At 40.5% G+C, this 23,289-nt stretch overlaps 1 protein-coding gene across 3 annotated transcripts in view; it reads right to left on the bottom strand.

Annotated features, from left to right (window-relative positions):
• The window catches only part of SLC16A7 (solute carrier family 16 member 7), a 203,911-nt gene extending 182,523 nt beyond the window's left edge, over window positions 1-21,388 (bottom strand). For 2 of the 3 annotated variants that reach the window (XM_006077936.4, XM_025283879.3), the window contains exon 1: window positions 21,205-21,388. The gene's annotated coding sequence lies outside the window, so the exon portion shown is untranslated. Of the gene's footprint in view, window positions 1-21,199 lie in introns of all 3 variants that reach the window. The other variant, XM_025283877.3, reaches the window with a different exon arrangement.
• Window positions 21,389-23,289: the final 1,901 nt, after the last annotated feature.

The following is a 23,289-nucleotide window of genomic DNA, read 5'->3' as shown; positions in this document are numbered from 1 at the left end:
CAACTATATTTTTAATTTCATTGGTCTCAATCATGCTAGAAAGTATGGAATGAGTTTATTTGACAACACAACTAGCAAAAAAATACTAAGCAGCTATATTTTTAATTCTATAATAACACAGAAATCTATATTGGTCAGCCATGTAGTTTAACAAATGTTTGAGTATGAGGTATAAACAATAAAGCTTTAGAATATGGTGATAAAAATTATCTAGGGATGCTGAGTTGCCTGTTTAAAGAAATCTATGAAGTACAGCAGACAAGCATATAAATTGTATTGATAATTATACAACTTAGTGATATGGCCACAAGCTATAAATGCTATACAGCTGTAAAAGGAAAGATAATTTTGGGTTACAGATGTCAGGGTTCCAATATTTTTTTCTTAATATTTTTGCAATATACAGTAAATGTCTTTGCCTCCCACACAAAAAAAAGAAAAACATATAAAACCCACACAATTACATAAAATGTGGTCAGTCAGTTAATAATAGTAAAATAAAGTTATATTTTAGTAATTAAGAACTTTTATCAAAGGAGTTCAAAATTTTAGAATGCCTCTATGTATAATGTGGCAATCATAGAAATAAGAGGACAAAATGTCAGTAAAATAAATGTTTTCCTAATGATTAAAAACTTCAGTGTTTAGGAAATCAAAGTTATTCTATGAATAATAAACAAAATAACCATAGTGACCTCACATGAGATGTGTTCTTTTAGTTCTCTAATAATGAAGTTATATTTACATTATTTTGAGTAGATTAGGCCAGACCACGGCTCTCAAAAATTAACTCCCCACATCATTTTGCTTTTATTATGATTATATCAACATAAAAATTTTAGTAATCCATATGACCCTGATGTTTTGCATTTTATTATGGAAAGAGACAGTGGCCACCTACTTCGTTATGCATTGCAAAATACCTTAGAATATATTATTACATGTTTGAACTATGGAAATGAAATCCAAATTCAGTTACTCTTCAGGCACATGTCGGACTTTATAAATAATATTTTCAAAATTCTATTTTGTTTAAACACAGAGGTCTTTCCTCCAGGCACTGTTTCCTCAGTGGTGCTCCATTAAGTGAAATTCTGTTCAAAAACGGCATCTGTAATCAAGTTTAGAAAATTCTGAACTTAGGCATTACCCAAACAGACTGTAATTTGGACTGTAATTTGTCCAAAGCCAAGTGGTGTTTTATGAGTACATTAATGATGAATGACGACTTCCCTGGTGGAGTACTGGGTAATAATCTACCTGCCAATGCAGGGGACATGAGTTCAATCCCTGGTATGGGAAGATTCCACATGCTGAAGAGCAAATAAGGCCACGTGCCACAACTACTGAGCCTGCACTCTAGAGCCTTCAAGCTGCAACTCCTGAAGCCCACACGCCCTAGAACATGTGCTCCACAACAAAAAGCCACCGCAACTAAAGGTAGCCCCTGCTCACCACAACCAGAGAAAGCCCATGTGTAGCAACAAAGACCCAGCACAGCCAGAAAATGATTAATTAAAAATAAATAAATAAATGATACCTATATATGTTAGGGCTTCCGTGGTAGCTCAGTAGGTAAAGATTCTGCTTGCAACGCAAGAGATCTGGGTTCAGTCCCTGGGTCAGGAAGATCCTCTCTCTGGAGAAGGAAATGATAACCCACTCCAGTATTCTTGCTTGGAAAATTCCATGGGCAGAGGAGCCTGGCAGGGTACAGTCCATGGGGTCACAAGAGTCGGACACAATTTAGTGACTAAATCACCACCACCACCTATATATGTTAAAAAAATAATGATGGATGAGGATATAATTGAATAAGAATAAACCATTTTGCCTTTATAAATCTTATGAGTATGCATTAATTTAGGTAATATATTCACATGACTACAGACCTGTCAAATAGAAAATGACATATGCAGATTAGATCTTTTATTTCATTCTTTATGGAGAAATGGGTCTAATACTAACCCTAAAATTAAAAAAAAAAAGTGATCTCATTCACACTACATATAAACTCAAAATACTATGCATTAGGAAAACATCTAGATTAATTATTTCATAAAGTTAGCCATCCATCTCGCCAAACCATACATTTATGCCACGTGCATGTTCAGTTGCTTCAGTCATGTCTAACTCTTGGAGATCTCGTAAACTGTAGCCCGCCAGGCTCCTCTGTCCATGGGATTCTCCAGGCAAGAATACTAGAGTGGGTGGCCGTTTCCTTCTCCTGGGTATCCTCCCACCCCAGGGACTAAACGCATGTGTTTTACATATCTTGTATTGGCAGGTGGGTTCTTTACCCCTAGTGCCACCTGGTAAGTCCACTTATGCCACAACATATAACAAAATCTGCAAAGTCTTACTGATTTTAGATAAATTCTCAAGCAGAATATGACTTTTAACTGGGTAACGATGCTAGAAAATATGCTATTAAGTATAATAAAAGAAATGAGTTCCAGTTACCTTTTATATAATGAATGTTACAGGAAATGTGGAAATACATAACACATAGCTTAGTTCTCCTCATGTAATGGGCTTATTGTGTAAATGCTGAAATTCCCTTAATTTCTACTGACTATAGTTTTCTCCAGAATAAAAGTGACCCAATTCCCCTTCATCATTCTATTGAACATTATTTTTTATTGACTTGAGACAACTTGAATAACTAAATATTAATAATAGAAACAAGTAGTCTTAAGATGATAAGATAATTTTTACACAATAAAAGGCAAATAAGATAACTTAAAAATCAAATCACAATATTTCCTTTCTTGTATTCATGAAAAAATATGTTGGAATTTTTTTCATTAAAAACCAAAATATCTATCAAAATTCAAAGGAAATTTCAGAAAAATGAAGAGCTTATCTATAGACGACAAACACAAATTGAGCACTTTTAGAGGACCACCCAGAATATCTGTATTGCATGACAAATGATTCTTGTTGCTGTCTAATTTTTTCAGTTTTGTTTGAAGTAAATGATCAAATGGTTTGGTCAGAAGCAAACAGAGAATTTCCATAAAAAGATGTTATTTAGGTATTATCAGAGTGCTTCCTATCTTCAGTAAATACTTTAATAAAGTGCTTCCAACTCCGTTCTATGACAAGTAAAATGCTGTAGAAGGAAATTCCTACTCTGTATTGACAGCTAAAGGTTACAGCCCAGGGTGGTAAACCTACAAGCCAGTTACTTTGGGCACCATGCTGTTGCATGTTCTTTATGCTTTTCTTTGTCAGTCTGGCTTCTGGCAACTTTTAGGTTCCCATGACTATTATCTGTAGTTTCCCCTTCCAGTAAAGCCAAAGGGCATTTCAGAAGGCAGTCAGTAGGTGCTGGCCAGAGTCAATGCCAAGATCCAACAGAGTCAAGTCATGGAGCAGGAACCAGGCGAGGGTCCAAAATGAGGCAACATGCAGGTTCCAACAGGCACATCTTTTTAGACTCTCCAGCACTTTATAAAGCTCACAGATAAATCCACATGTTATGTGTTCAGAAAACATAAACGCCAGGAGCATAAATGTCTTCATGATGCTTAGGACACTACTTGTTCAGCAACATGCCAAGATGGACTTCTGGAGTAATGGCAGCAGCATCCATGACACTATGAGAACTGGAACAGTCACCAAAGATACAAATGCCTGGTCACTTTGCTGCTATTATTATTACTGGCACAACTGTGTGACTACGTGGTGTACTAGCTTCACAGAGCCAATAAATGCAGCATCGGAACGTCTGCCAATTTTGGCACACACTTCTCTCCACATACCCATTTTCAATCCTATCAGGAAACTACTCCTACAAGAAAATGTGAAAAAAAAAAGAAGGTAAAAGTCAGTGTCAAGTGAAGGAAAATAAAGTTTTTAGTAGTGATCACTGATATATTGGAAACAAAAATCAAGCTGTAAAATTAAAACAGTTACCAGGTTGTATGTGTTTTTATTTTCAGATTTCTAGGAATTTGAGAGAATTCCCAGGAATGTAGAAAGGGGATGTCTGCATAGGCAAATAATATACATTTTTTAAAAAAAAAACAAACTTTGATTCTCTATTGAAATAAAGTTAACCAGTGAGCCTAGAGATTATCATACTAAGTGAAGTAAGTAAGAGAAAGACAAATACATGATATCACTTACATGTGGAATCTTAAAAAGTTATACAAATGAACTTACAAACAAAAACAGACTTACATACATAGAAAATAAATTTATGATTACCAAAGGAGAAAGGGGAATAAATTATGAGTTTGGCATTAATAAATATACACTACTATATATAAAAAAAGATAAACAAGGACCTACTGTACAGCACAGGAAACTATATTTAATATGTTGTAATAACCTATAATAGAATCTGATAAAGAATCTATATATATATGTATACATGTATATATACATATATACATATAAAACTGAATCACTTTGCTATATAGCTGAAACTAACATAATACTGTAAGTCAGTTCAGTTCAGTTCAGTTCAGTCGCTCAGTCGTGTCCGACTCTTTGCGACTCCATGAATCGCAGCACATCAGGCCTCCCTGTCCATCACCAACTATGCTTCAATTTAAAAATATCATGGCACTTCAACTACCTTGTATTATCCTGATGCCTTTTAATAACATAAAGAGCATATCAGAACCACTTTCTTTGATATCATTAATTACTTGATTTCAAAGATGGGTGGTCCATTTCAGGAGCCAAAACAGCCCTTGTAGAAAGTTTTCTCACCCCAATACATTATTTGGGGATATCATATTTGTTTTCAGAATTAATTGATACTCCTTAATAGGATTATTGATCATAATTTTTTCAACTTGAATCTGTGTGTGTGTGTTCTCAGTCTCTTAGTTGTGGCCAACTCTTTTGACTCCAAGGACGATAGCCCACCAGGCTCCCCTGCCCATGGAATTTTCCAGGCAGGAATACTGGAGTGGGTTACCATTTCCTACTCCAGAGAATCTTCCTGACCCAGGGATGGAACCTGCATCTCCTGTGTCTCCTGCATCTCCTACACTGGCAGGCAGATTCTTTACCACTGTGCCACAAGGGAGGCCCCTAGACTATTCATACACGTGTTCCGTTAACAAGGGAGCATTTGCTTTTTTTCCCATCAACTCTGTGCTATAAAATACTATTCAGTAGGTGGTATGTGTATGTGCTTAGTTGCTCAATTCTGTCCGACTCTTTGTGACTCCATGGAATGTAGCTTGCCACGCTCCTCTGTCCATAGTCTAGAATACTGGAGTGGGTTTCAGGACCCTCCTCCAGGGGAACGTCCTAACCCAGGGACCAAACCCAGGTCTCCTGCATTGCAGGTGGATTCTTTACTGTCTGAACCACCAGGAAAGTCCTCAGTAGGTGGTAATAATACCTTATAATTTTCCCAGCCCTTCCTTGATTGGATATCTTTTGCGGATCAAGGAAGGGACATTTAAATTGCAATGCACAAATTATATTCTATTGTCAATGGCAAAGAAAAGTCCCATTCACATTGTGTGTTAGTGGATAAACAAGACATAGCATTCAATTCAACTGTCTCACATTTTAAAACATGTAGTACCTCAATTATATATTTTGAAGTTTTTCTTCTATGAAAGAAATACATTTTAAAACAATGATGTTGGAATTTCATTACAGCACCGTCTTCAACATGCTACAGTTGAATGCTCCTGTTCCTATAACAAGGCTATGTAAAGAGCTAAATTGCTTATAGTGGGAAACTTCCTAAGTCCTTTTGAAATGGACTCTGTATAAGATGAACTCTTGCAATGAATTTCAAGTATAATGAAGTTATGGTACTTAAATGAACCAATTATTACTAAGATTTTTTTTTAATGTGACATGAATAGTTTTTCTTATTAAGGTATAATTGGAACTGAATGTACCTATTTTAAAAAGCATAATCAAGTACTCAAAAAAAAGGTTAGAACAATATTCAGATCCCAATTTATTTAAACATAGCCTTAATTAAATAGTGTTATCCATGTCTACTCAATTTCTTGGTACTAGCATTCATCCCAACATGCACAGTTCACAGAGCTGACATTTTTGAAAAAAGGATTATTCACGAGTGCTACGGTCTGAATGCTTGTGGCCCCCCAAACTCATGATTAAATTTTATGCCCAATGCGATCATTTCAGGAGGTAGGGCCTTTGTGAGGTGTTTAGGTCATGAGGATGGAACCCTCATAAATGGAATTAGTACTCTGATATATACCCTCACAGGGCTTCGCAGGTGGCACTAGTGATAAAGAACCCATCTGCAGTAGACATAAGGGAAGCAGGTTCAATCCCTGGAAGATCTCCTGGAGGAGGGCACAGCAAGCCACTCCAGTATTCTTGCCTAGAGAATCACATGGACAGAGGAGCCTGGAGGGCTACCTTCCATGGAGTCGCAAAGAGCTGGACATGACTGAAGCCGCATACAGATACAGACCTCACAGGGCTCCAGAATCCTTTCCACAGTGCCAGGACACAACTGAAAGTCTGAAACCCAGAAGCAGACCCTCACCCAGCCACACTGGCACCCTGATCTCTAACTTCCAGCTTCTAGAACCCTGAGAAATAAATGTGATGTTTATAAGCTACCCAGTCTATGGTATTTTGTCACAACAACCCAAATGGACTAAGACAATATGGAAGAGAGACAAAATACAATTTTGCCAACATTTATCTTGTCCTCTTATTTTTTGTTTGTTTTGTGTGAAAGACTTACAGGTGTGATTTTCATATTTAAAAGCAGGACTCTTTTAAAAAGCAGCACATTCAAGCAGGACAGAATTCTAAGTGTTTCTCTATTATCTTCCCCACAATTTCCCTTTTCTATGAAATGTGTGTATAGAGAGGGAGGAGTCTACCTCTACCTGGGATGACTACATGGAACAGAGGGGAAAATATGGATTTTGGAAATAGAGCTTTGTGGATTTTGGAAATAGAGCTAACCCACCTGACACATCAGATGGTTCATTTCTTCCTAAATTAGTGAAAACAATACAGGATACCCATGTAACAGGGCTGTTGATGTTGTCAGATAGTGACTTTCTGATTATGTGAGGTGATATATGTAAGCCCCAGCAGCTATATCTCTGAATATGTGTCTTCTCTTTTTTCTTTTAAAATTCCAAAAGTCTAAAGAAGACCCAAAAAATTACATCTTTCAATTTAGATTTTATAGACCATATCTTAGTATCTCACTGTATAGCTGAGGAGACGTTAGTAGTACTGCTTTAAGACAAAAACTGGTAAAATAAGATGTTTAATAAAATGTGAAATAATTTAAAATAGTGCTGTGACCCCATGGACTGTAGCCCGCCAGGCTCCTCTGTCCACAGGATTTCCCAAGCAAGAATACTGGACTGGGTTGCCATTTTCTTCTCCAGGGGATCTTCCAAACCCTGGGATCGAACCTGTGTCTCCTTTGTCTCCTTCATTGGCAGGCAGATTCTTTATTGTAGAGCCATTGGGGAAGCCCAATTTAAAACTGATTATATCTTTAAAAAGTTGGAGGGAACATTTACTCTTAAATGAAAGTTACAGATCAAATATGCATAATAATTTTGATCATTGATACTGAAGTATCCCAATGAACAGTAATAATTAGGTTTCTAAGCATTTAGAATGAGATTTTTTAATTGGTAATACAGCTATATAAGTGTATATAGCCTTTTCTGAAATGGTTGAAAACAAATGTACATAATGGGCCCAACAAAGGGTAATAGAGTAATAAAACTGTTATTGGTCAAAATAAATTTAAAACAATAAATTTTGCATGCTTCCTCATTGAAGTGTTTTTTTTTCTTTAAATTACTGTGTTACTAAGAAAATTAACAATAAAAAAGGAAAACATTTTTAGATGAGCTTGAGATCTGACATCACTAAATCCTCCAGTAGTAGGCCATTGTCGTGTGTAATTAATGTTCTCCCCAGGGCACAGTGGCCAGGTGACTCTCCAGAGAGATGCTAATGTGGTCCATGGGGGATGGGCTTACATTGTTTTATATCCCCTGAGGTTTCTTCTGAATTGTTCACCTTTTCCTATCTACTTATGCTGTCATATCCATTAGTGATAACGCAAATATTCCTGCAGTGTCTGCCACTTTTTAAGTTCAGAAAAAGAAACTGGTACATTGATTGTTTTTCTTCTGAAAGAGGCCATGCTGCTAAGCCGCTTCAGTTGTGTCGGACTCTGTGCGACCCCCATAGACGGCAGCCCACCAGCCTCCCCGGTCCCTGGGATTCTCCAGGCAAGAACACTGGAGTGGGTTGCCATTTCCTTCTCCAATGAATGAAAGTGAAAAGTGAAAGTGAAGTCACTCAGTCGTGTCCGACTCTTTGCGACTCCATGGACTGCAGCCCACCAGGCTCCTCCGTCCATGGGATTTTCCAGGCAAGAGTACTGGAGTGGGGTGCCACTGCCCTCTCCGTGAAAGAGGCCATAGCTTTAGGAAAACACATTCAAGCATTTTATTGCTACGTTGAAGGCACCAGACAATAAATACCTGGAATTTATATGGTACTAGGAAGGGGCACTACAGAAAAAGGAGGACATTACAAATAACTGAATCTTAAGAGGCAGAGTTAAGAGCTATGGATCTCATTTTACTTAGACTATTCATCTCTCAGCTCTAAAACGTTCCCACTTCTTTCATTGAAGCTTTCTTTGATCACTCCATTACATAGCAAAGTCTCCTTCTGGAATCTTAGAGCAGGGGTCAACAAATACTTTTAGCTAAACTGAAAGATTTTTCTCTAAACTGAAAGTTTTCTCTAAACTGAAAAATATTTTAGGATTAGCAGATTTAATCACAACTATTGAACTCAATCTGCAGCAGGCAACCTGCCACAGAAAACACAGAAACCAATGGGCGTGGCTATATTCCAGAAAAAAATTTTATTTATATAAACAGGAAGGAGGCCAGATGCGGCTCAAGGATTATTTGTACTTGGTTAACCAATGTTGTAGACAATCACTGCTCTAACATTTTGACACTCAGTCCTACTTGATTGTTCTTTAACTCCCCACACAGAGAATGTCTCTGAAATTAGTCTCCTTAGGGAGATCAGGAAAGATGACCTAGACATAATCTTTTCAAGTCTTTGTGCAGATTATTTCATGGAGCAATGCTCAATTATTTACGGATTTAAATTGACTTAACATATGCGAGCAAGATCTACTTGCCATTAGCAGCCTGCACTGAAACATCTTCTGAGACATTGACCTTTGGGGTTCTCTAATGGGCAGCCTCATCTGCTGAGCCTTTATTCTACCTGCATATATCTTACTTGGTAATAATGAAAAATAGAAATTCTATTTTTAAAAGATCAGACTTATAGGAAGGACTTAAATGTTGCTTTAAAAAAAAGTACAACAATAGTTATGTTGACATAGGTTTGTATCTTAGTATGAACAAACATCTCTAAATCGTGATAGCATAATCGCTATTGCTTTTCCCTTTCCCACAGTCTTTAAATGTGTTTATATGTGCTACTACTTCTAAGTAGAAAGCCAGGAATTTCCATCGTAAAACTCCTTTAGGATATATTCCCAGTTGATGTTACTAATTTTGTGTCTATGTGAAAAATTCAGCACTTAAATATTGTTGCAGCATCAATATCAATGTTGAATTGTCTTCCTGTATGTGTTTTGCCAAGAGAACGCACTGGTCAAGAGGGTGTTTACCCTCTTCCAACAACACAAGAGAAAACTCTACACATGGACATCAGCAGATGATCAACACCGAAATCAGATTGATTACATTCTTTGCAGCCAAAGATGGAGAAGCTCTATACAGTTAGCAAAAACAAGACTGGGAGCTGACTGTGGCTCAGATCATGAACTCCTTATTGCCAAATTCAGATTTAAGTTGAAGAAAGTAGGAAAAACCACTAGATCTTCCAGGTATGAACTAAATCAAATCCCTTATGACTATACAGCGGAAGTGACAAAGAGATTCAAGGGATTAGATCTGATAAACACAGTGCCTAAGAACTATGGATGCAGGTTCATGACACTGCACAGGAGGCAGTGATCAATACCATCCCCAAGAAAAAGAAATGCAAAAAGGCAAAATGGTTGTCTGAGGAGGCCTTCCAAACAGCTATGAAAAGAAGAGAAGCAAAAGGCAAAAGAGAAAAGGAAAGATATGCCCATTTGAATGCAGAGTTCCAAAGAATAGCAAGGAGAAATAAGAAAGCCTTCCTCAGTGACAATGCAAAGAAATGGAAGAAAACAACAGAATGGGAAAGACTAAAGATCTCTTCAAGGAAATTAGAGATAACAAGGGAACTTTTCATGAAAAGATGGGCACAATAAAGGACAGAAATAACCTAACAGAAACAGAAGATATTAAGAAGATGTGGAAAGAATACACAGAGGAACTATACAAAAGAGATGTTCACGATGCAGATAATCACAATGGTGTGATCATTCACCTAGAGTCAGACATCCTGGAATGCAAAGTCAAGTGGGCCTTAGGAAGTATCACTGTGAACAAAGCTAGTGGAGGTGATGGAATTCCAATTGAGCTGTTTCAAATCCTAAAAGATGATGCTGTGAAAGTGCTGCACTCAGTATGCCAGCAAATCTGGAGAACTCAGCAGGGGCCACAGGACTGGAAAAGGTCAGTTTTCATTCCAGTCTCAAAGAAAGGCAATGCCAATGAATGCTCAAACTACTGCACAATTGCACTCATCTCACATGCTAGTAAAGTAATGCTCAAAATTCTCCACGCCAGGCTTCAACAGTACGTGAACCGTGAACTTTCAGAAATTCAAACTGGTTTTAGAAAAGGCAGAGGAACTAGAGATCAAATTGCCAATATCCACTGGATCATCAAAAAAATCAAGGGAGTTCCAGAAAAACATCATCTACTTTTGCCTTATTGACTATGCCAAAGTCTTTGTGTGGATCACAAAAATCTGTGGAATATTCTGAAAGAGATAGCAATACCAGACCACCTGATCTGTCTCCTGAGAAATCTGCATGCAGGTCAAGAAGCAACAGCTAGAACTGGAGGTGGAACAACAGACAGCTTCCAAATTGGGATAGGAGTATGTCAAGGTTGTGTATTGTCACCCTGTTTATTTAACTTATATGCAAGTACATCATGAGAAATACTGGACTGGATGAAGCACAAGCTGGAATCAAGATTGCCAGGAGAAATATCAATAACCTCAGATATGCAGAAAGTGAAGAAGAACTAAAGAGCCTCTTGATGAAAGTGAAAGAGGAGACTGAAAAAGTTGGCTTAAAACTCAACATTCAGAAAATGAAGATCATGGCACCTGGTCCCATCACTTCACAGCAAATAGATGGGGAAACAGTGGAAACAGTGTCAGACTTTTATTTTTGGGGGCTCCAAAATCACTGCAGATGGTGATTGCAGCCATGAGATTAAAAGACTCTTACTCCTTAGAAGGAAAGTTATTACAAACCTAGATAGCATATTCAAAAGCAGAGACATCACTTTGCCAACAAAGGTCCATCTAATCAAGGCTATGGTTTTTCTAGTAGTCATGTATGGATGTAAGAGTTGGGCTGTGAAGAAAGCTGAGCACTGAAGAAATGATGCTTTTGAACTATGGTGTTGGAGAAGACTCTTGAGAGTCCCTTGGACTGCAAGGAGATCCAACCAGTCCATTCTGAAGGAGATCAGCCCTGGGATTTCTTTGGAAGGAATGATGCTAGAGCTGAAACTCCAGTACTTTGGCCACCTCATGCGAAGAGTTGACTCATTGGAAAAGACTCTGATGCTGGGAGGGATTGGGGGCAGGAGGAGAAGGGGACGACAGAGCATGAGATGGCTGGATGTCATCACCGACTCAATGGACATGAATTTAAGTAAACTCTAGGAGTTGGTGATGGACAGGGAGGCCTGATGTGCTGCGATTCATGGGGTCACAAAGGGTCAGACATGACCGAGCAACTGAAATGAAATGAACTGATGTGTCAAAACTCAGAGTTTTTGTCTATATGTGAAACACCCATATTACTATAAAGTCAATGAGTTGTTGTTGTTTGAATTTCCTACTTGGATCAGGCTGTGAAAATAATATTATAATTCATAAATACCTGTGCACAGAAGCGGATTTTTCAAGAATAAAGAGGCTCTGCCTCAAAATGCACCAAAAATATTAGTAAAGATAAAAGAATAATAATTGTGATTACCCCTTACGTTACCTGCATTATTTATTTACTCTCCAGCAGTAATCCTGTGTCTCCATTTTTTAAAAATGAGGCAACTGAGGCTCTGAAGGTTTACATAGCTTGATTTTGATTAAACAGCTGAGATGTGGCTAAATCAAAATTCCACCAAGGTCTATCTATCTATCCACAAAGACTCTGATCCAACATGTGACACGGTGATGGAGAAAAAAGGGAAAGAGAAAAGAGAGACCCACAGACTAAGACAGACTACAGTGAACATGACACTGGAGCTCTGCACAAAGCTGATGGAAAGACATAAATTGCTTAAACTTGCTTTGAAAATAGGTTCCATTATTTGTGTGACTCAAGACTAAAAGGACCTTACTGTTTTATTCACAGCCATCTCTAACATCTAAAATCGTGTTTGGAGCACAGTGGATGAATAAATAGTTGTTATTAAAGGATTACATTCTCTGGCTTGAAATATGTCAGAGGCTTTATTCAAAATCCCATATCACAGCAGAAGTGACATGTACATATCCATGAGAATTCTCCAGACACCCCTCTGTTCATGCACCCACCACTGCCCACAGCCTGGAGTATCCACAGGAGTCCTGCCACCCTATGCACACTCCCCTACCCCACATCATCTTGCTACCTGTGCTAAAGGAATCGAATCCTGGAATTATTGTTTATTCAGTCCCTAATGGCTCCCCAGCCTCTCTGAGTCCACAAGTGATAAGAGGTCATTATTTTCTCGAAGCCTTTTAGTTTGGTTCCAGATATTTCCTTTAAAAAGTCAGGAAGTCTTATCATTCTTCCAACTCTGTGTTTTAACAGATCAAGTCCTGTTATCCTTGACTAGTCTTTTTTATTTTTTTTAACATTTCTCAAACTTCCTTCCTCTAGAATCTCTTAAAATCCAGTGCAGAATTGCATATTTTAAAAGACTAATATTAAGAAGGTACATTGTGGTTAATAGATTCAGGACCAGATCCCTCCACTGACAAGATGTACAACCTTGGACAAGATACTTATTCTCTGGCCCTAATTCCCTTACCTGTAAAATAAGGGTCATAATAATGTTTTCTCATAAGGCTTGGAGGATTAAATTAGTTAAAAATGTGTAAGATGAATATGTAAAATGATGCCTGGCATGTAGAAGTCCTGGATAAAGGCAAGCTATTTTTACTCAAAGTAATCTCTATAGCTTTACGTAAGAGCCACATCTTTGGTCTCTAAATTCACTTATTATACACACACACACACATATACACAGCATGTTAGGTTCTTTACCTCTTATAGCATTAACCTGCAAAGACAAATAAGTTTACTGAGGGACTAATTTCTAATTGTAAACAAAATTTAAAATGAGTTCCTTCTTTCTTCCCTTTCAGTGTTTATTCATGTATTCATTCATTATGCTCAGCCAGGAAATGGCAACCCACTCCAGTGTTCTTGCCTGGAGAATCCCAGGGATGGGGGAGCCTGTTGGGCTGCCGTCTATGGGGTCGCACAGAGTCGGACACGACTGAAGTGACTTAGCATAGCATAGCAATGGGCCACAGAAAGAAAATGTTCAACTCTGAGGTAACAGTGGGTCCTTCCAAAGGCAGATCTCTCTATATGCCTTTATTTCCCACCTTCTAATTTCATCTGAAAAAAGACGACACTGATGGCCAATGAGATCATGAGCAAGTGATCAAACATTTATATTCATGAACAACCATTTTCATCCTTCAACTATTTTGTACGTAAACAGACTTTCCTAAACTTGAATGCTTCCAGAAACATATCGGCCCTAAAAACGAGCTTAACCAGGTCACATAAAGAAGGGATAGAAAAGTGAATATTTTACATTCATAGAGAAAACATAAGACACGTCAGCTGTCACCACAAATATACAGGCTGTCAGTCAACCCAGAAAAAGATTTTGTGTGGCGCCAGAAAGCTAAGGACCCTTGGTAGAAGTAAGAAGAATGTAGTCACAACTGAAACTGCCTTTAAAAGAACAGGCTGCCTGAGTACACATTTGTTGTTGTTCGGTAGCTAAGTCGTGTCTGATTCTGACCCCATGTACTGCAGCATGCCAGGCTCATCTGTCCTCTACTGTCCCCTGGAGTTTGCAATACACATACTGAAATCTTAAAAAAGCTTCTTGTACCTATCCAGAGGCTTCAGAGAAAATTTGGATGTGGTGTTTATACCCAGCTTTGAAGGTTGAAGCTTGACATGGAAACAGCAGGAGGTTAGAGCATTTTAAGATGAAAGAACAGCATGGCCAAAAATGTGGAGGCAGGAAACGGAATGAAAATAAATGAGGCACAAGGGACAGTTCAGTTTGACCTGAGGATGGTGGCAGTGGGAGATGAGCCTAGAAAAGATTTTCAGAAATACAGAGATTGAAATGTTGGTCCTTAGACCTAGGTAATGGGAGTCACAAATTGTTATTAACATATAGGAAAGGGAGGTGTATTTCAGTGTGAGTATCTGGAGGCACGTACAGAATTAACTAGGACATTGGGAAACTATTAGCAAGGAGATCAGCTAAGAGACTAGGATGTGAGTCTCAGTAGTATGTCAAAAGTGCCTGGACTCCGGCAGCATCAGAAAAGAGGACACTGATGAAAGAAATATTTTGAATGTCTTAGCAACTGACTGTAAAATTCAAGGCTGGGGCAGGGGGTGGGGAACTTGAGGTTCTCGTTCTAGATTAGAATACTAACACCAATAAAAGAAGCAGAGCCAACAGAAGGAAAGAAGAGTGTTCAGAAGAGACCACAGGGTGTTGGCAGTGTCAGCAGCACAGAAGAGGGGAGCTGTCCAGCAGGCATTTGAAAAGTTCTGGCCACAGCTATGTGAAGGTCAGGGTTGAGGATAATGGCTTGAGTGTTACTCCTACTGAGGTCAAAGCACAGTCCAAGAGAGGACAAACTTTGCCAATGGATCAAATTTAGACAAGAGAAGAATTCAAAACAGAAGTTGAGGAACACATACTTGAGTGAGTAGGTGAAGTGCAAGTCGCTCAATCATGTCTGACCTTCTGAGCCGGCCAGGCTCCTCTGTCCATGGAATTCTCCAGGCAAGAAAATTGAAGTGGGTATCCATCCCCTTCTTCAGGGGATTTTCCTGACCCAGAGACTGAATCCAGCTCTCCTGCATTGCAGGAGCATTCTTTATCATCTGAGCCACAAGGGAAGCCCAAGAGTAGTGGAGTGAGTAGCCTATCCCTTCTCCAGGGGGTCTTCCCAATCCAAGAATCGAACCGGGCATTGTCTCCTGCATTGCAGGCAGATTCTTTACTAGCTGAGCTATGAGATGAAAGGAAAGTCAAAGAGGAAGCCACTAATGAGCAATCAGAGAAGTAGGAGAAATACAAAGAGCACCTAGACATCAAGAGAAGAGTTTAAGAACCAGCAGGTGCCAACATTGCCAAAGGCTGTGGATAGTGTGAAGTCAGTGAAGATTTAGAGCCTCAGAGGTCAGTTATAACCTGATTAATACTTAATATATCTTACAAGGAAGAACTCTTTTTATCATTTGAAGAAAACACAAAAGAATTTCTTATTGGAAGATAGACCGATTTTAAAGATAATTTCCTTAAACATTTTCAATTTGATTTTACTGGCCAATAATTTTCAATCACATATAGTACCTTTCTTCCAAAAAGTGTATTCAATGTCAGGGGATACTTTTGGTAATTATGACTAAGGGGAAACTATCAGCATATGGAGGGCAGGGGTCACAGACACCAAGTGTCCTGCAATAAAAGCAGCATTCCTACACCATGCAAAAGAGCCCTGCCCAAAATGCCAACACTGTCACCTGTCGAGAAACACTGTTTATCACTGAATGTTGTGGTAGTGGTGGTTTAGTCGCTCAGTTGTGTCTGACTGTTTGCAACACCATAGACTGTAGCCTGCCAGGCTCCTCTGTCCAGGGGATTCTCCAGGCAAGAATACTGGATTGGGCTGCCATTTCCTTCTCCAGGGTATCCTCCCAACCCAGTAATAAAACTGGGTCTCCTGCCTTACAGGCAGATTCTTTACCAACTGAGCTACAAGGGAAGCCGATCACTGAATGTACGTTTTGTATATTTGAGAAAAACTGACAGAACTTCAGTTTCTGACATTTTAGAGAATCAATTTCAAACACAGACAAATATTATTAATCAGTTCATCCCTTAGAAACTTCTCAAGTGAATGCATGCCTTTTTGGTTTAACTGTTTATTCATGTCTAATCTAGTTCCAAAAGAAATAAATTACTTAGTAGAGCAGCTTCTTATAATTTATAACTCTTCTATACATTAGCTCTAATCAGAAACTGTTTAGGAGTGTGGATGATTAATAATACTATATGTCATTGTGCTATTAGGTATGAAACAGCCAACATTTAATGTAAACACTTTTTAAAAATACCAATATTTGGTACAGACCTTTACTTATCTAAACAAATATTTCTCTGTGTTACCATTCATACTAGATACTTTCATTGAAAATTTTAATTTTTTTATTAAATGCCATGTTTTAATTCCAAACATGACCAAAAATTAATCAGCAGTTCAGATAACTAAACCAAATTATTGTTGTTGTTTAGTTGCTAAGTCGTGTCTGACTCTTTTGCAAATCCATGGTCTGTAGCCCACCAGGCTCCTCTGTCCATGGGATTTCCCAGGCAAGAATACCGGAGTGGGTTGCCATTTCTTTCTCCAGGGTATCCCGCCAACCTAGGGAATGAACCCACATCTCCTGCATTGGCAGACGGATTCTTTACCACTTTACCACTGAGCCACCAGGGAAGCCCTACTAAACCCGATAGTACGTCATTTTCTTGTGGGGCTATCTTAACTGTGCAAAACTTTTAACAAAAATATCTTTACACCAGCGTCTTGTAGTTGTTACTCAAATGCCTTGTAAAATTTTCATAAACTTATCTGGAATTTCAATAAAGGTTAATAAAATCAAGTGAATCTTCCCCGTAGGTAGATTAGGACCCTGTATTCACCATTCAGGTACCTATTGAGAAAATGAAGCTTTCTCTGTAAGTTTTTAAAAGAAAGTTATATTACTCAAAGATATTTAGTGTATGCAGTTGTTTCTCAACACATTTCCTACACACTTTGATCCAAATAGTTTTGAGAAAGTCAACAATGATGACCTCTCAATGAGAGTTCATTCAATGGCTTATTATGCAATCCAGGACTATCATGCCATCTACTGAGAAACTTTGCTTTTCAAAGGGTTCCCAAAAATCTGTTAAGAAGAATAAGCCAGTGAACTTTATAAAAACCTATTAGTCTTAAGGCCAAATATTTAATACCTGACACTAGCTACCATGTATTTTTTTTTTTTAAATAAAACATTTATTTACTTGGCTGGCATGTGGGATCTGGTTCCCTGGTCAGGGATGGAACCTGGACCCCTGCATTGGGAATGCCAGGGAAGTCCCTGCACCTTTTAAAACAAGAGTTAATGCAAATATGAAAGATTTGGATTTTTTACATTTATTGGAGGATAACTGCTTTACAATATTGTGGGGGCTTCTGCTATACATCAGTGTGAATCAGAGACCACATATTGAGTTATTTCTATGCTTGTGCTCACACAGTATAAGTAACAAAGGAATCATAAAAAGATCCTCAACTATCCTGCCCCCAGGGCAGAGTTCCACAAGGAATTCCCTGCCAGACTGAGAGTTGTAGGCAAGAAAGGATGCTCAGTCTTCCTTTGTTTCTCCCTCCCTCCTTGCTTCATTTTTTCTATAATCAGTTGTTCAGGACTATCACCTGCCAGGCACTGCACGAGGAAGGAAGAACACGACAGACGAAGTCCCTGCCCTCAATCAGCTTCATGCAGCAGAAGCCATACTACTCAGTGGTTAAAGTCAGACAGCCTACCTGGGGGCTCACCCCCACTCAGCCACTTGCTAGCTGTGCACTTTGCGTCAGTTTCTTAACTCTCTGCGCCTCTTCTGTAAATGTGAGTATCCATAGATCCTCCTCTTAGGATTGTTAAAGTGATAAAAGGAATAACAGACAGTGCCCAGAACATGGTGAGCATTAGAGAGAAAATGTTATAGTGACTATACTCTTGGGCTTCTCAGAGTGAGGGGATTAGTCTGTCCAAAGTGCAGAAAAAACTTGCTGCTCAATCTCTTAAAAAAAAAAAAAAGAAAGAAAGAAAGAAAAGAAATAAATCCATTAGCAAAGACATTCTTCAGGGAAGGCATGTCCTGCCTTCATAACAACAGAAAATCCTCTGTTACTTGTTTCTACTGGGTCAATGGGCAAATGGATGGGGCTGAACACACAGGTTTCTGAAGCAAGGTGCCTTTCTCAAATGTGCCTTTTAGCACATCTTACATTTCTTAAAACTGCTACATCCTTTCAAATTCCTTGAGAAACATGCTTCTTCCATTGAGAAGGAAACAAACAGCAAAGAGGACAGAAAGATCAGCCCAGATGACTAGATGTTTTTGTTTTTTTGTTTGAAAGCAGAATTCCAACCCTATTTATCTTTGTAACCACAGTGCAGTGTCTGGAGTGATTTTAGGGTTTCAAAAATAGCTAGTTTATTTTTGTCAAAATATATTTTTATAGATTTTACTTTTGGCAGTGCTGGGTTTTTGGTGCTCTCTCTAGTTGCCAGGAGCAGGCGCTACTCTTCAGTGTGGTGTTCAGGCTTCTCATTGCAGTGGCTTCTCTTGTTGAGGAGCAGGGGCTCTAGGTCAAGTGGGCTTCAGGGGTCGCAGCACATGGGCTCAACAGTTGTGGAGCACAGACTCAGTTGCCCTGAGGTATATGGGATCTTCCTGGACCAGGGATCAAATCCGTGTCCCCTGCATTGGAAGGCAGATTCTGGATCACTGGACCACCTTAGCTAGTTTATTTTTCAGGTGTTTTCAGTATACTTTATTCCTCACAATAGCACTTCAGTGTAGATACCACTAATTTCATTTTATGAGTAAGAAAAACTAAGGATAAGATTGTTAAATAATTACTTAGTCTTACAAAAGTGAAGAAGTGAGCTTGAAATCCAGGTCTAACTTTAAAGTTAATTACCTTTTTCCATGTGAATGTCTCAAAAAAAAAGTTTGATGAATACATAATGAAAAGCAATCACAGGAGACTTCTTTTACTTCTGATCCATGATCCAAGAATATAACTCTCCATAAAGGATATTTCTTAAAGTTTCTTTGCCCTTTTTCCCTTCAGGAGGGTGTAAGGCCAAAAATATCAGCTAGATATTATAAAAGACTAAATGCACGTCTACAAATAAACTGAGCATTTGTAGGAAGGGGCACTAATTTGGACATTGAGAAACAAGTGTTAAAATTTCCGTTCACTTACCATTATTGAAACAGCCCAAAGGGGAGGGGAGTACATAATTGCAAACTGTTGATGTGAATTTTGCAAAAAAAAAAAAAACAAACAAACAACTCATTTCTGACTTTATGAGTTGTTACACAACACACTGAGTTGCTTAAGTAATCTTTCCCTTTTAACTGAGATCATTCAGTTGCCAGCTGACTTAGATTGCTTTAAACGCAATGTGCTCAGAAGCAGAGAGTGGGGCTAAGATTGCCTCACCGGGGCCATGAAAGGGTCACCTCATTCAACCCTCATCAGTCTCTGCTGCCAGAACCCAGCTCTAATTTTTCAGCCAAGTTCCCCCAAAATGCACACTTCGTACTTGAGATTCCAATGACACAGCACTGTCAAGCCAAGGGTCCGTTGAAAGTCTGCACCCTCCTGAGTTCCCAGTCTGGATTTACCATAAAGCACTGGGTGCCAGGAAAGGGCATTTAGTGCTCACTGTTTCCTTCCGCCCACGCTTTTCAGCTCCACCCTCATCACTGCTGGTGGTTTTACTCCCCTGCTGTGCCCCTTAACAGACCGGAGAAAGAAGATACGACAGACTAGCTTTACTACTACTACCAGAGGTATTTGTAGAGTAAACCGCACGTTTCCTCTCCTGCGTGTGTTGCGTGTGTAATTTTAACATCCCTGACGTAGATCACAAATTTCCCTCCTCAGCCCTACCAGGAAAGTGGCCTTGCTCACAATCCCCCCAACCCCCACCCCGCCCTGCCAAGACCAGTCTGCAATTTCGCGGAAGTTAGGGAGAAAAATGGGGTGGAGACAGGAGCCACCCAAGCAGCATCCGCCCGAAAGAGGAGGCAGTTCACACGTGAGCCACCTCACTAGCCTCCTCGCTACCTGGCTGGGCCTGGCACCCCCAGCGTGGCGCCACAGCTCTGCCAGGAAAAACAGCCGGGAGGCGCAGGCCCTCCTCCGCCCGCGTTAAGTCACGTTCCTTTTCTGTCCCCGGGTGTGTCTCTCCCTTACACACCTTTCTTTCCTTCTGCCTCGCCCCCGCCACGCTACCTGGGACCCAAAACATAAAAAACTCTTACCCCACCCCCGACCCCGGTATTTCGTCCCTTCTTCCCAGCCTGAGTGCGACCATCTGCTAAAAGAAGAGGCTCCCTATACACTCTCACCCCCATCCCCACTCCCGCCCAATACCCAGCTTCTCAGTCCCGGCCCACCAGGTATGCTGGCGGGCATGGGGCGAGATGCTGCGGAGAAGCGCCAGGTGGGAACCTGCCGGGGAGACTCGTAGGTTCAAGAAAGGAGTGAGGTGGGGGCGGGAAACGGCACCGGGGAAGCCTCGGTGCCAGAGCTCCGGGTGCCGGAACCTGGCGGCCGGAAGCGCGCGCGGGCGCGGAGCGCTCTCTGCGCTGGACCCCTCGGGACTCCCCTCCCTGACGCGCGCGTGCCCGCAGCCCGCGCCCGACTGCGCCCCCGTAGGTCCCGCGTTGCAGTCCGCGCGCTTCGGTGACGCGAGCTCTCCGGCGGCCGCTCTGGGGATTTTTGTCTATATAAGGGCTCGCGGGCAAACTTGGCTTTGGAGCGCGTGTCACAGACTGGCCATTATTTTCACACTCGCGTGCCGTTCCCCGGGCAGCTCGGGTGACAGACGCGCGCTCGCCTTCCTCTCCGCCAGCGTCCCCTCCTCCTCCTAGTCCTCGTTTCCTCCCGGGGTGTCACTTACTTTACCTGGTCTCCGGCACTGGGTGGGCGCTGCAGCGGTCCGTCCGCCGCCTGTTCGCCTCGCTATCAAAGGGTGAATGGAATTATTTATTTATTTATGTCCCTGGACGAGTCCTCGCCCGCCGCCGGAGTTGGAGGAGGAGGAGGCAGCGGGGAGGGGAGGCGCGGCGGCTGAGCACCCTAGTGGATGCCGAGGAGCGCGCGCCTCGACACCGGGGGAGGGATGGGGAGGGAACGGGGATGGGGAGGGCGAGGGCTCCGCGAGGGGGAGGGGACCGGGGAGGGCGGCGGCGATCCCCCGGGGTTTTGCGGGAACCCGGGGCCGCGGGTGGGCGCCAGCCGCAGCCCCGTGACTCCAGGCCGACTGAGCATGCTCCAGGCAACTGTCAAAGACACTTCGATGGCTCGGAGCGCTGCACTGCAGATTTTACTTTTGACCCTGAGAGAAAGTCATAAGTCTGGTCGAACTGTTGTTCCACATTGGTTGGGACGTGCTTTACTCTAAGTACTTGGCGCACAACCTAGGAGCCGGTGTGTGGTACCTTTGTGTAGGTACCCTGGGCAGTAGGGCAACCTATAGGCAGGGAAAGCCGTACAAAAAGAGAAGAACCTAGCCCAAGGCACGGAGACAGAATTCTGAGTCTCCTTGTGAGCTCGCAGTTAAAGTGTTGGGCCATTCTTCAACTGAAGTCTTTTGAGGGGCACAAGAAGAGGGACCACTGCAGTGCTGGAGGTTCGGTTCATTCACCGAATCACTTCTCTAAGGGAAAAATAAATTTTACCCCGAGGGTGGAGGAGTAGCTCAAAAGGACTTGAAAATGTGAAAGAAGTGAGACAAAGTCATTTGTAAATGATTTCGTTTTAGTTTCTCAAGTTATATATATTTATTTATTGGCCACATGGCCTGTGGGGATCTTAGTTCCCTCACGGACGGAACCACGCACCCCGTGCAGTGGAAGAAGTCTGAATCACGGGACGGATAGGAAAGTCCTTCAAATTATTTAATTCTTCAAAATAGGACTTAGTTATTTGCTACACACACACACACACGCTCTCGCTCACACTCACATTGCCAGGGATAATGGTAAAATCAGTCTTGGTTTGATTTCTTATACCTTTATTTCCTCCCCCTGTCTAGACATGTTTAGGGAGAAGTTGGAAAAAGGAAGTGCTGGAAACGAACATTTACATTGGCTTCCTTTAATATTGTTAAGGTTGAAGTATTACTTAAAAAGAAAGAATCTGGAAGAATAATCAGGGTCTTGGATTTGAGAAATCATTTTCCAGTTTTTCTGTCAATTACGGACCCTCCCCCTTTCCTGCTCCAAAAAAAAAAAAAGTGAAAGAGATAAAAATGTTGCATTCATCTTAGGTAATAAATGTAACTTATTAGAAGCTTTTGTTTTTTCTAGAATTAAATCATTTCTAAACTGCCAAGATAATTTAATTGAAATAATTGCAATTTTGAAGCCCAAGGGACAAAGAATCAAAATGGTGTTATGGTAATAATTATAATTACTTATTTATTAAATGTTTATCACTGTCAGACACTGTTCTAGGTACTTACATGAATTATCCCAATTAATAAAATAACACTATTAGATTTGTTGGCTGAAAAAAATACACCACATAGGAGTTGTGAGTTGTTTAATTTGAGGCAAAATGAGGTCTATAGCCTGGAAGCCAACATTTCAGATAGCTCTGAGAAACAGCCCTCAAGAGCCAGGGTGAAGGTCGGTATTTATGTGACTTTGGTGGAGGTGGGGTTACATGCAAACAAGGACATGTTTTTGCAGAAGGTTGCTGCTAGTCACGAGGAGTAGAGGTCACCATGAAGGATTTTAATTCTTTTCTAGATATGAGAAGATGTAAGAATCAGGCTTGTAAAACCTTCTCCTGAAAAATATCTAACTATCTAGAGGCCTTTTCTGGAGAAGGCAATGGCACCCCACTCCAGTACTCTTGCCTGGAAAATCCCATGGATGGAGAAGTCTGGTGGGCTGCAGTCCATGGGGTCACTAAGAGTTGGACACGACCGAGTGATTTCCCTTTCACTTTTCACTTTCATGCATTGAAGAAGGAAATGGCAGC

Source organism: Bubalus bubalis, chromosome 4 (genome assembly GCF_019923935.1).
Source record: "Bubalus bubalis isolate 160015118507 breed Murrah chromosome 4, NDDB_SH_1, whole genome shotgun sequence".
NCBI lineage: Eukaryota > Metazoa > Chordata > Mammalia > Artiodactyla > Bovidae > Bubalus > Bubalus bubalis.
This window is presented reverse-complemented; position numbering and strand designations above follow the sequence as displayed.